Here is a 12,489-nt window from a genome sequence, read left to right as displayed (position 1 = left end):
GCGTGGGAATGAGTCTAAGAGCTAGGAGTTCTTTCCTTTCTCATGGTATAAATTTGAATGTTTTCATGTTACAAACAATAACTCTTGAAGATGTAATTTGGCTGACTGAACATTTATTTATTTTGAATCATTTCACCAAATTACATGCACAGCACAATACAGTGCTGAGCAAAGATCCCTGAGCTAGCCTGAAAAAGTAAGCTTTGGTACCAGAATCAGTATAATATCAATACAGCAGCACTGTCTAGGCTAATATACCCTGGGGGCATCTACATGTGTGCTTTATCACAGAGTTGACTAATTAGCTCCACAGTAAAGTGTCACCATCTACATGTGTAGCACTATGAGGCTGGAGTGAGGTAATTAAATTTGCTGTAGGACAGTACTGCCTGAGACAAGTACTATCCTACGCCAAATTATTTAGTCTCCTGCAAGGCGCATGTAGATTGTTACTGGGACTGGATGGGGCACAAGGGTGCTACAGTGCAGAGGCTGGCTGCTGGCTAGACCCACACTGTAGCACCCTCATGCCCTAGCCAGCCCCTCCACAGCATGTTGAGCCATAGTGGAGCAGCTCTGGGCTGGCAGGCTAACCTCCTGGGCCCTCTGCAGCTAAGGCTGCGTCACCGTGGGTCACTGTGCTGTGGTCCAGGGTGTACACATAAATGCTGCACCTGGGAGCAATGAACTCCAGTATGAACTGCACCAGAGCTTATTCAGGTGCACTAATTTCACATGTAGATGCACCCCCTGTAAACTATAACTTTAAGCATATGCTTATGTAGTATCCTAAATGGGGGAAGGCTTTCTCACTAACAAATAGTTCAGGCACACTTTATAATTAGTGAAAAAAGTGCTATAGTCACTACCATGCTGGAACAATCCCCTAACAAAACATAAAATAATAACTTTAAGGCCAGAACAGACCTAAGTGTAGTGCGATGGTCTTATACAGGGAGGAATTTTCTGAAGATATAATTATTTTCTAGATATTTAAAAAAAATAACTTTTCTTGATGTTGCAAAGTCCCACAGAAAACAAAGCAATATGTACCACATGGATATAAATTCAGTAATTCCAGCTTTGTGTTTCTTTATCAAATGAATTGGACTATTCAAAATTGCCATATTGCAATGGAACATGCAGATGTTGGAATTCAAGCACTGTTAGCATCACAAAAATCAACCCAGATCTGTAATATCTGATATCCTGGAAACCCATGTTAATCAGATTAGTAGGTTTTCAGAAACAGTGAATAACAGTCCTAGGTGAACCCAGAAAAACAGAAAAATTGGCATCCTATCCATACTGTGAAGCCAATGGAATTATCAGAAAGTATGAATGCAAGCATTAGATTCAGAGTTAAATTTCAGTTCTGATTTGAGAACAACCCAAACCATGAGATATTGATTCAGATCTGGACTTGTATTTCAAATGCCCACAATGGGTTTGTTCTTTTTTTCTTTTTTTTTTTTGAGGGGGGCAGAGGGGTGGTTTGCTTGAATCTGGCATTTTGTAAAGAGCTCTTAGTAACTAATGATAGGCATCCTTAAGTTCATGTTTCTCTAAACAGCTCAAACCTCTGTAGGGTTAGAAAACCCATGAGAAGAGACTTCTAGAAAAATATCCATCACCTCTAACTTTAGATGGTAATCAAATTAGGGAAACAAAATACGTTTTGGTGGTTGAGGAGGGGGGAGAAGAGGAAAGAATTTCAAGAGTTCAAATGTAATTCTACAAATGTGAAAGTTCATTTAGCAGCATCCCTAGGGAGCCTTATTTATTTGGGATCAGCTGAATTTTAATAGTTTTACTCTTCCCTGTAAACTGGCTTATAGTACGCTTCAGTCAGTATCCACTCCTCATTTCCAGATGTCAACTAGCCTTTTAGCTGTCACTAGGGATTCTTGCATTACCTCAGCTGCCTTGCTTGAAACTGAAACTATAGCAATAAGTTGGAAACATTTTGGGCTGGGTCTAATAAAAGGACTTGGGTGTTTGAAAGGCATTGCAATTCCTAACTGGAATCTAGAAACCTGAGTTTAGACCCATAGGCTCCCTATACCCCTTGGAGTGGGCTCCAAATATACCCATACTCTGCGAAAGGAGCAGTTTAGAGCCAGCCAATAAGTAAATGCTGAGGACAGTGGCGAGTCCTGCATCTCACCAACTCACTCTTCCTGATAGGTTAAAACAATGACAATGACAATACTACCTCTGCCATTTTTCTGTCTGCTGCTAGCAGCTATTTAGACTCACTTCTCTCACCGCTCTGGGCTGTGCTGTAACTACTAGGCTACGCATCATTCTGGAAGGTTTAGGATACTATCTACTCCTTCTGTCAAGGAAAAGTCTCTGTGCAGAAAAGGATTCAAGACTCATTGAGTTAGAGAGACAGCAATCATGAACATGACTTTGGATTGCTCAAGGCAGGCACCTGGGAGGGGACAGTCCTGGGTTACATTTCCAGAACCATTTCTGCATTTTTTGCAGTCTCTTTAATGTAACATATATGAACAGTTTTAAGTATTCACCCACTCCCTTCAGGCAAGTGCGCTAATGACTACCATACAGCCATGAACAATCGTGTGTCTTGTTTTTAGCCAATAAAGCATTATTTTTCCTCTACACAGTGGCACAGTTTCAGTAGTCAGGTTGAAGTATCTTGAGCTAGACAAACTGATTTCTTGATTGTTAGGGCTGTGTGCAGGGCCATGAGAGATATGGCTTTTAATTCCCTTCAAGCAAAGTAGGGAATTGAACCTTGTTTACCATTTCCTGGGCAAATGGTATAACCAGTATACTATTACATAAAAGGCAAACATCATTTTCTCTTCCTGGCCATATTATTAAAAAAAGTCAGAAGCAGTCTTTTCAATGGAGTCCAGTACCATTAGCATATGTTATGCGTGCTCTGAGGATACCAACCAGACTGAGTACCTCAGAGGACTCAAAGGAAAGGTATGGAGCCTTAATAGTCTTCAGGGTTCTGATTTTAGGCCGATCATTTTGGATTTAAACAGCTAAATTCCATCCAAGTCTCACTTTAGGTGCCTAGTCCTTCTTGGATCAGGGTCTTTGTTTTTTAAGCATAAACTATATGTAACAATTATAGTGAATGTTATTTCATTCTTTCAACAAGTAGAGATGGTTAACCTTTTAAGTAAATTCTTGCAAGTTTCAAAATTAATCTTCAGGAGCAGGTGCTTTCTCCTGACTAAATAAAATAATCCCTTTAGAGAGTATGTTATATAAAGTTCCTTGTAGTGGGCCCAGGGAAGAGCAGCAAAGGAAAACTTACAGATTATTTTTGCATGTTTTATTGCAAATTTCCTAGTTCAAGACACATTTTCACCATCTTTGAAAATCTTCAGGTTGTTTTCTAAATGATATTTAACAAGCCCACAAATTCATAAGCAAAAAGCAAATCAAACCAAAGAAAGCAGCCACTGTATTTCTTCAAAGTTATCTGTTTCTAGCATCTTGTACACAGTTGTACACAAAGAACTGTGTAACCCATCTTTTTTTAAGCTGCTACACCTAATCGGATCCCAGCTGGGAGTATCTCTATTTCTGACTGCATCTATGTTCCTACTAGAGGTATAACGGTGATGTGATGCAGCAGGACTTCATGGTGCTTGCCAAGGGCTTCCCCAGGAACCATGCACGTTCTATGATTGTTTCCAAACAAAATATGAGGTGCAGCAGGGTTCATTTTGCTTTATTTTGAACAAATGGAAATCCACTGTTTTCAATAGATTTGCTTCTAGTTACCATGGTGTAACTGAGAGCAAATGTGGCTCTGTAGGAATAATATATATTTTAGTCATTCAGGGTTTTTTGTTGGTTTGGTTTTTTCCTAAAACAATGTTAGAGACCGTAGTAAAAGGAGCCTCGGGTTGATAAATAATAAACTAAGCTGAGCAGTAACTAAAATAGATTTTCGTCCGCTGCCACAAGACTCACTACTTCACTTTACAAAAACTGCTGCAACACATTTCAGTAAACAAAGATTTTTGTATTCAGTTGGATTCAGCTTTCAAAATGAGGTCACCTCCTGAAATGAATCCTGCAACACAGGCAAACTCAATGAGAGTTTTGCCATAATAATGGCAGCAGAATTTGTCTTTCTGTATTTTTATAAATAAATACCATAGTTATTCTAAATGTCCTACCATGTTCTTCCATCCTTGTCTGAACAGATTGAAGATAGCGCACAATTTTTTTATGTATAAAATAGTTGGGCTTTTGTGTGATATGACTTCATCCTCTGTTTGGTTACACTATAAATCACATCATAAAGAAGTATTGACCATGAAAAAACTATTGCTTATCCTCTTCTCTTATGACATTGACATGCTGTCTTCAATAATACTAATGTAAAGGAGGAAAATATATTTTCCTTAAAGAGGTGTCTGAATCATCTATCCACCCAAATTTAGAGATGAAGGGAGCCTTGCGTAGAAATATCCTTTCAGTGGTAAAAAACAGAAGCACAAGAGACCTGTCTCTGCTCAGAAACAGAATCTATTTCAGTCTGTGGTGACAAGTTTGCCACCTCCTTCGCAGAAAATAACACTCCTATCCGTCACAGTTTGGGGACTACCATTTTTGCTACAGAGTCAGAGTTTGGGGTTGAGGAAGCCCAGTCTTGTCCTGTTTATATGGATCATTTCAAATCACTATAACCCACTGATGCAGAGGATGTGCTTGAAAGGGTGAGAGTGACTATCTGCAAGCTGGACCCAAAACTGTTTTGGCTTGTAAAATTCAGCGGGGAAAGACTGGGGCCACTCCTGGTTGTAGCTGCTAACCCCTTCCTTCAGTAGGGCAAGGTACCAAATACTCTTAAGTCTGTGCTTATCCAGTCCCTGCTCAAGAGACCATCACTTGATGCTGCCTCTGTAGACAGTTATAGCCCTGTCTGCAGCCTCCACTTTCTTGGTGAAGATTGCCTGACAGCTCCAGGTGTGACTACACACCATGGGTTTCCTGGTCCCTCATCAGTCTGGCTTTTGTCCTGGATATAGACTGTGCTTCTGGCCTCAGCTGATGTTCTTCACCTGGAGATTGACAGGGGAAATCATGCCCTGCTGACCTTACTCAATCATTCTGCAGCCTCTGATATAGTGGATTATGAGGCACTGGTAAAGTTTTACATGGTGGGTATTTGCAGAACAGCTACAAATTGGTTCTGCTCCTTTCTAGCAGGGAGGCTGCAGAGGGTGATGATGAATGCATGCTTGTCATCCCCTCATGACCTTTACTGTGGGGTCTTCCAGGGCTCTATCTTGTCGTCCCTCCTTTTCAATGTGCATATGAGGCCATTGGGCAAGATTTGTGTCGAGATTTGCAATGAGGTGCCATCAGTATGCTTATGATGCTTAGCGCTTCCTCTCCTTTTCTTCTGACCTTTGCCCTAGTCTGTCTTTCCCAGGGCCTGCCTGCAGTTGGAAACTGGCTACTACTGAACCAACTGAAACTGAATCCAGGCATGATTCAGTGCTCATAGTGGGTGAAACACTTGATTTGGTGAGGAATGGGGCATCAGCCTCCCCTTGTTACTGAGATTTGTAACTTTGGGTACTCCTGGGTCCCCTGCTGCACCTCAGTTTTCAGGTGGTGGCTGTGGGTAACAGCACCTTTTGCAAACTGCATCTGTTGAGAAGGCTGAGCCTCTTTGGCTATTTATGCATGTGCTCCAGGGGTGGCCGGGGCTGGGGGCAGGCACTTTAATTAGAGAAGCTCTGAGAACTGCTCTAATTAATGCGCCTGAAACATCTTGTGTACCAGTGTCCCTACACTGAAAAATGGCGGAGGGTGCACTTTAACTAAAGCTCATTAAACAAGCTTTAGTTAAAGTGCCCCCCCCACCACCACCATTTTTCAGTGTGGGAATATTGATACGCAAGATGCTGTAGTCTGCTGGAGCGCAATAATTACCATGCTCTGGCAGACTTGATTAATTGGGTCTGCTCTGATGGGCTATAATTACAGCATGTTGGAGCAGCCTCTCTGCTCATATATAGGCGCCCTTTATTTTAGACTCTGATCTGGCTAGACTACATTGAACTCAACACAGGGTTGCCTTTGACAACACCTGGAAGCTGCAGCTAGCGCAGAATGAAGTGGCCCACCTTCTGATGGGTAATGGTCACCAGGAACACATAATTCAACCCGCCAGCATCTGCCCTGGCTCCTAGTAGCTTTCTGAGCACAATTCAAGGTGCTAGTTTTGACCTATAAGGGCATGGACAGCCTAGGCCCTAAGGGACCACTTTCTCCCTTACAGATATATCATGATCCACATGGTCAGCTGAGAGTATCCTCCTGCTAGTGCCATCAGTGCACAAAGTCTACTTGACAAAAAAAAAAAAGGGAGATCATTTTTGGCAGTTGTTCCTCAGTTTTGAAACTCCCTCTGTCTTAAGGCCCACCAGAGCCTGAGCCTGGACATTTTTTGAAAGCTCTATTTGACTTTTCTATTGCACAGGCATGTAACAACCCAAGTTAGGCTGAGATGTTATTTAATGGGTCTCTGCTTTATTTTATTTTATGTGATTATTTTGTTTTATTTATTCTAGCTTCTCTTTTAAGTTGTTCTGTTTCTCTTACCATAACTGCTGCTCTCCCCCACCCCCCTTTGTTGAGAAAGGCATTATATAAATCACATAAATAAATAAATATAGTCAGTTCAGACCTGATGTAAGTGAGCACAGTTCTATTCAAGTTACTGCTCTCTTTCATCAGATCTGAATCTGATCCATTGTCTTCTTATTAACTATGGGCTACTGAAATGTTCTAAGGCAGCTTTGCCCGTATCAGCAATGCAGCCCTCGGACGGTGACGTACATATCAGAAGCACAGCAGTGCGAACAATAGATTGTTGTGGTTTCCTAACAGTTCTAAGGGCATAAAAGGGAAAACATCATTTTGAGGCAAACTGAAAAGAATTTCTGGCAAATTAAAAGAATAGTAATTTTATTTGACCCTAAACAAAATGTGTTGTGTGTGTGTGTTGTAATCATGCTCCTTCCTTTGGCTTCTTTTTTTTTTAAATTTGAAGCAAATCAATTTGTCATTTTGAAGAAGAAAAAGGAAAAGTCAAATATCAAAACAAAAGGTTTCAGTTTCTTTTGATTTTTTTTTCAATTTTGCACCAGCTAGTCAGCAGCATTGACAAACATGCTTATATGTTTTAGTGTTCCAAAATCTGCATTTTGTTTCCACTGGAAAAGGTTTTAGCTGAAAAATGTTTACTCAGCTCTATTCACAATAAACATATAAATCTGATTGTTGTCTGCATAATAGCAGTGAACATAAATCATTTCAGGCTAACTTAAATAACTTAAAAATGTAGTTTATAGAAGCGAAAATTACATAGGAACTACTAGGAAACCACACATGTTTTTCTTGATGATGGTTGAGATGGAAAGATGACTGCTGAGACTACATATCATTGATTTTTATCTTTTGGAATAACTGGCAACACGGTGTGTGTTTGTTGAGAAGGAAGAGCAATTGGTAGGAAAAGGCAATGTGGAAAAGGTCATTTAATTCTGAGAGATCTAGACAAGATTTTTCCCAATATTGCTTCATACAATAATGCTTGCGACTGAAAGAAAACTAGGCCTTTTGCAGTAGTATGAAATATTTAGAGACATAAACTGATTGATTTATGTCAAGTACTAAGTCACTCCAGCATTGTTCCAATAACCTTTGAGCTCTCTGTCATTATATCACAGATAGCAGAGAGAAAGACTACAAACATAATAACAATGTGGAACAATAATATGAAAGCAGGAATTTTTATACACAATTCCTTCAATAATCTCTGTGCTAAAGGCTAATGCAATGCCAAATTGAAATCTCTCATTAGACAGATATCAGCTAATCCTACTTATTAAAAATTGAGTTGAGAGGTCACCTGCCAGAAAGTATTGGGGCTATATCTATTGGTGGTTAGAAAGCCCTGTCCTTCAAAATCATTACGAAGTCTAACAGTAAAGGTCGGAAGGGAATAGAAGTTCCTTTAGTGACAGTTTAATGAAACTCACCACTTAGGATAGATATCACAGAAAGAAATTCTCTCTAGTATACACTAGGGCTGTGTGAAGCTTCAGTTTCTGCTTTGAGTTGTTGGAGATTCGGCCCGATTCAGTGGCCGAATCTCCAAATCTGAATTGAATCAGAGGACCCTTTAATCTCTCTGAATCGAATTGGAATCCTCCAAATCGATTCAGAGAGATTCAGAAAGATTCGGTGATTAGGACATAGACACAACTTTAAATGTTTTTTCTACATACCTCAAGGTAGCAGGAGGCTCATGAATGCTGTGATGCTGGGACACATGGAGCATCCCACAGGAGTGTGGGGGTTCCCCGCGTGCTTGGCAGCAGACCCAGAAGGGGACCAGAAGCACTTCTGGGAGTGCACAGGGGGGCCCACTCATGCCCCACCAGCTCTGCGACTGGTGCCTCCTGGGTCTGGAGGGGCAGAGGTGAGCCCCCTGTGCGCTCCTCGGCAGACCCAGAAGTGGACCGGAAGTACTTCTGGTCCACTTCCAGGTTTGCCACTGAGCACATGGAGGGCTTCCCCGCACTTCTGTGGGACGCTCCATGTGCCCCACCATCATAACGATCACAAGCATGTCTGCTACCTAAAGGTATGTAGAGAAAACATTTAAAGCTGCATCTATGTCCAAACCACTGATTCTCTGAATCAGCATCGAATCGATCCAAATCAATTAATTGAATCACTGTCCCTGATTCAGGCCAAATGTGAATCGAATAGGCCCCCTTCGCACACCCCTAGTATACACTAGATCTATACTAGATCCAATCTCACATAATCTACTTCTGGTTTTAATTAAAGTACACCATAAAATACTGCATATAGGTAGACAGGCCATTATATATGATAAACACTGTAACACTGAAACTAGAATTAGGCAAAATATTCTCGACAAAGAAGTAACTCTGCATATGGAAGTTTGGAGAGTAGCAATAGTGCATGTTTATACCAGATATACTTTTCTCACTGTGTGTGGTGTGTGTCCTTGTTTCATGTTAGCTTAACTGCATAGACTTAAATGTTGCTACTAATTTACATCTCTTGGAGTGGGATGAAGCTCATTGTCTTTGTGAGTGAGGGTAGTGGGAGTCTACAAAGTTAGGACACAAGTGTTTTTTTCCACAACAAAGCCTTGCCAAATTTTCCAAATGCTTTTCTGTGTCATACTGTTCTTCCTCTTCATTGGGATGTGGAATAGGGAACCTAACCTTTTGTTTTTTGAGCTCAGCAGCTCGGCAAAATTTGGGATTGTTTCAGTTAAAGGAGAGAATTCTTTTAAATATTTTAATTTGAATGGTACCACAGGTTCAGGGCAGGAGGGGAGGCAGTTGGGCCTAGGATAACCACTCTATCCATGCATATCCCTGGAGTGAACTCTATTCACTTTTGCATTATAGGGTCCCCATATAAGCCACTAACAGTGCCTTAGTGTCTTTTTCCTGGCACAAGAAGAGAATGTACAGGGACTCAAGAGATTTCTTGCAGAAGAGAACTAGATCTCTGCCAGAAAGTTAGATCAATTCCTACTAAGAAGGTCTCCATCCTCCCAATCCAACTTGAATGGCCGCTTCTCTTGGGCATGGAGGACACCCAATATCCCCCAGTCCTCCACTTTCCCTCCCTCCAAAGAAAAGGGAGCGAAAAGAGCACTAGCTCTCTGATAGCTTGTCCAGGAACAAATTATGAGGGAGCCCTCTGGGGATCCTCTAGGGAAAATCCCCCCACTTCCCATCAATTAGCTGATTGGTGGAAGAAGGAGAACACTCTCCTGTGATGAGCACCCCCCAGAAAAGGTCCCACCGTGGGAGAATGCCCCCATGCTCCTACCAATCAGTTGATTAGCTGGTTAGGGGCAGGACTTTTTCCTGAAGGGTAATTTTAAAAGACAGCAGGGCTAGGAACTCTCCACTGTGGTTCCTATCCCTGTGGGTTTGAAGTGCCATGCATGCTTCTGATATTTCCCATCAGGGATGGTGATTTAAAAGCTAGGGAGCCAGGAACCATGGGTGGGTGGCTCTTATTCCCATATGGTCATCCCTAGGTGGCAAATAGTCACAAGATTTTTTTTTTTGAAACTCCATGTGTGTCATTAATTTCTACAAGTGTAATTAATGTGAAGCAATAAACTCCAGTGCTTATCGCTCCAGAGTTAATTGCTCCCAGGCACACCGTTCAAATATGCAGCCAGGACCACAGCATGGTGAGCTAGTTTGAAGCAGCCTCAGTGGGGAGCCCCAGGGGTTTGGCCTGCCCACCCAGGGCTGCCTCCCCCTGGCTCGATGTGCTGCAGAGGGTCTGGTTGGGCATAGGGTGCCCCAGCATGGGGCTAGCTGGCAGGCAGCCCCCATACTAAAGCACACTCATGTCCCAGCCAGCAAGAGCAGCATCTAGTACAAAACCTTGTCCACCTTTACCTGCGCAGCCCCCCAATTTTCTGTCTAGTCCACCTCAGCCTCCCCCTCCTCCAGTAGAATGAGGCTGGTGTCACCCCTGACACTGAGTTTTCAAACCTGGGTTCATTTATACAAAAGTATAAGACCTTCAGTTTACAGTGACATTTTTGAAGTATTATATATGATGCAGGGGTATAACTAGCAGGGTTTTCTAGTTTACCTTTTCTGGGGACTTAAAAAATGTCTCTGGCTGCTATTACTATGGTCTGCCTGTCTCGTTGTTGCTGCCAGAGCATCAGCACAGTGTCTATGCATCCACCTGCTCCTGTAACAACAGCAGTAGGGGGCTGCTGTTGCTACCAAGGTGGACTTCTGAGGAGGGCATCATTTTGGCACCCCCACTAAGTGAGGTGCCTGCTCACTCACCCCCAAGTTACACTGCTGATATGATGGTGTGAATTACACATTTTCAATCTTTGCTGAAGGACAGGAGAAAAGTGGAGAGCACTGCAGAGAAAAAAACATAGATAATTTGTTAGCCTCCTTTGTCTCTGTGGCTTGAAATGAAGCTTAACAAAGACCTTCCACCTTCATTTTTTTAATATAAAATGAAGCATTTCTTTGAGGGCATATTTAATTTAATATAAGTCAGAGTAATTTTGTTATTGAAACGTTAATGGCAAGCTGGTAAATGGGTATACAGAAACCCTACACTATGCACAGCATTTTATCAATACTACAAGGTCTGGCCAAACTCTGATGTAGAGGTGTGTGAATAATTGATTTTTGCCTATGATGGAAAAGACTAAGGATCCCTGGTCTGAAGAGACCTAAATGTGGTTGTGTCAATCTTTCCTAATGGAGCTGTTGCATTATGTATAAAGATCCCCTGCGTGGGCTACAATGTGAACCTGGATCTCTTAGATCTTCAGTGAGTGCCCAAAGCACATAATTATGGGATATTTTGGAATAGGTTTCTGTATCTGGCTCTCCCTGATAGTAAGTCTGCACCACAGCAGCAGCATGCCATGAACTCATAATTCTAAGCATTAAAAAAGAATGGCTTGTTTCTTGAAAATTCTCAGATGCAGTTTTGCATCAAAAACAAAATGGAAAAAGTCTTTTTGCATTCCAAAATATGAGATTGATGTCATGTTGTAATGTAGTTTATTTCATTCCTGTTTTTACATTTTGAATTTAACAAATACTTTTGGACCAAGATACTTTAAATGAAAACAAGTTACAAATCAAACTTACACATGTGCTTGATGCAAAATCAGTTCTTTTCTCTCAAATTTTTCAAACGTAGAATTTCTAATTGCCAAAGTTGCTGATCATAAAATGACAAATATTTTCTTCATGATACTCCAGAATTTCATCATTTGTGCACAGCTCTATTTGTAACTCATCTAACTAAAATGTCAATACACACCCAACCGTATCTTCATCTACCATATTTACTCAAATATAAATACTCAATCAACATGGGGGGAAAAAGCCCCTCATCTTATATTTGCATACAAAAAAATCTCATTGAATACATTATCTATCATTAAACTGCTTCCAGAAGTAGCACATGCTCAGTAATGGAAACCAGCTATGAAGCTGATTAAACGTAGGCCACACTGAACATGCCTGTAGAACACATGGCCCATACTGGGGATACATGCTACTTTTCGGAGAGGGGGTATATATATATATATATGTATGTATATATGTATGTATGTATGTATGTATATACCTGTACTTTAAGAGCCCTGTCTCATGACTGATCCAGTTCACTTGACAGTCCTTAACACACATACACTGTTACACTATCAACTCCCTTTACAATAACATGCTATGCCCCTGCACATCCATGCTTCTGTGTGTCTGTGCACCCATGCATCATCACTTTGCCCGTCACAATAATGCAAAGGACAGCCTCTGCACCCCCTACCCACCTCCTATCCTCCTTCCCAACTCCCCCTATTGATTTCCCAGTCCTTTCACTAGTCACTGTCATTGTCCTCATCATCACCAT

The sequence above is a fragment of the Gavialis gangeticus genome, unplaced genomic scaffold (assembly GCF_001723915.1).
Source record: "Gavialis gangeticus isolate Ggan-Ray unplaced genomic scaffold, GavGan_comp1, whole genome shotgun sequence".
NCBI classification, from domain to species: Eukaryota; Metazoa; Chordata; order Crocodylia; family Gavialidae; genus Gavialis; species Gavialis gangeticus.
This window is presented reverse-complemented; position numbering follows the sequence as displayed.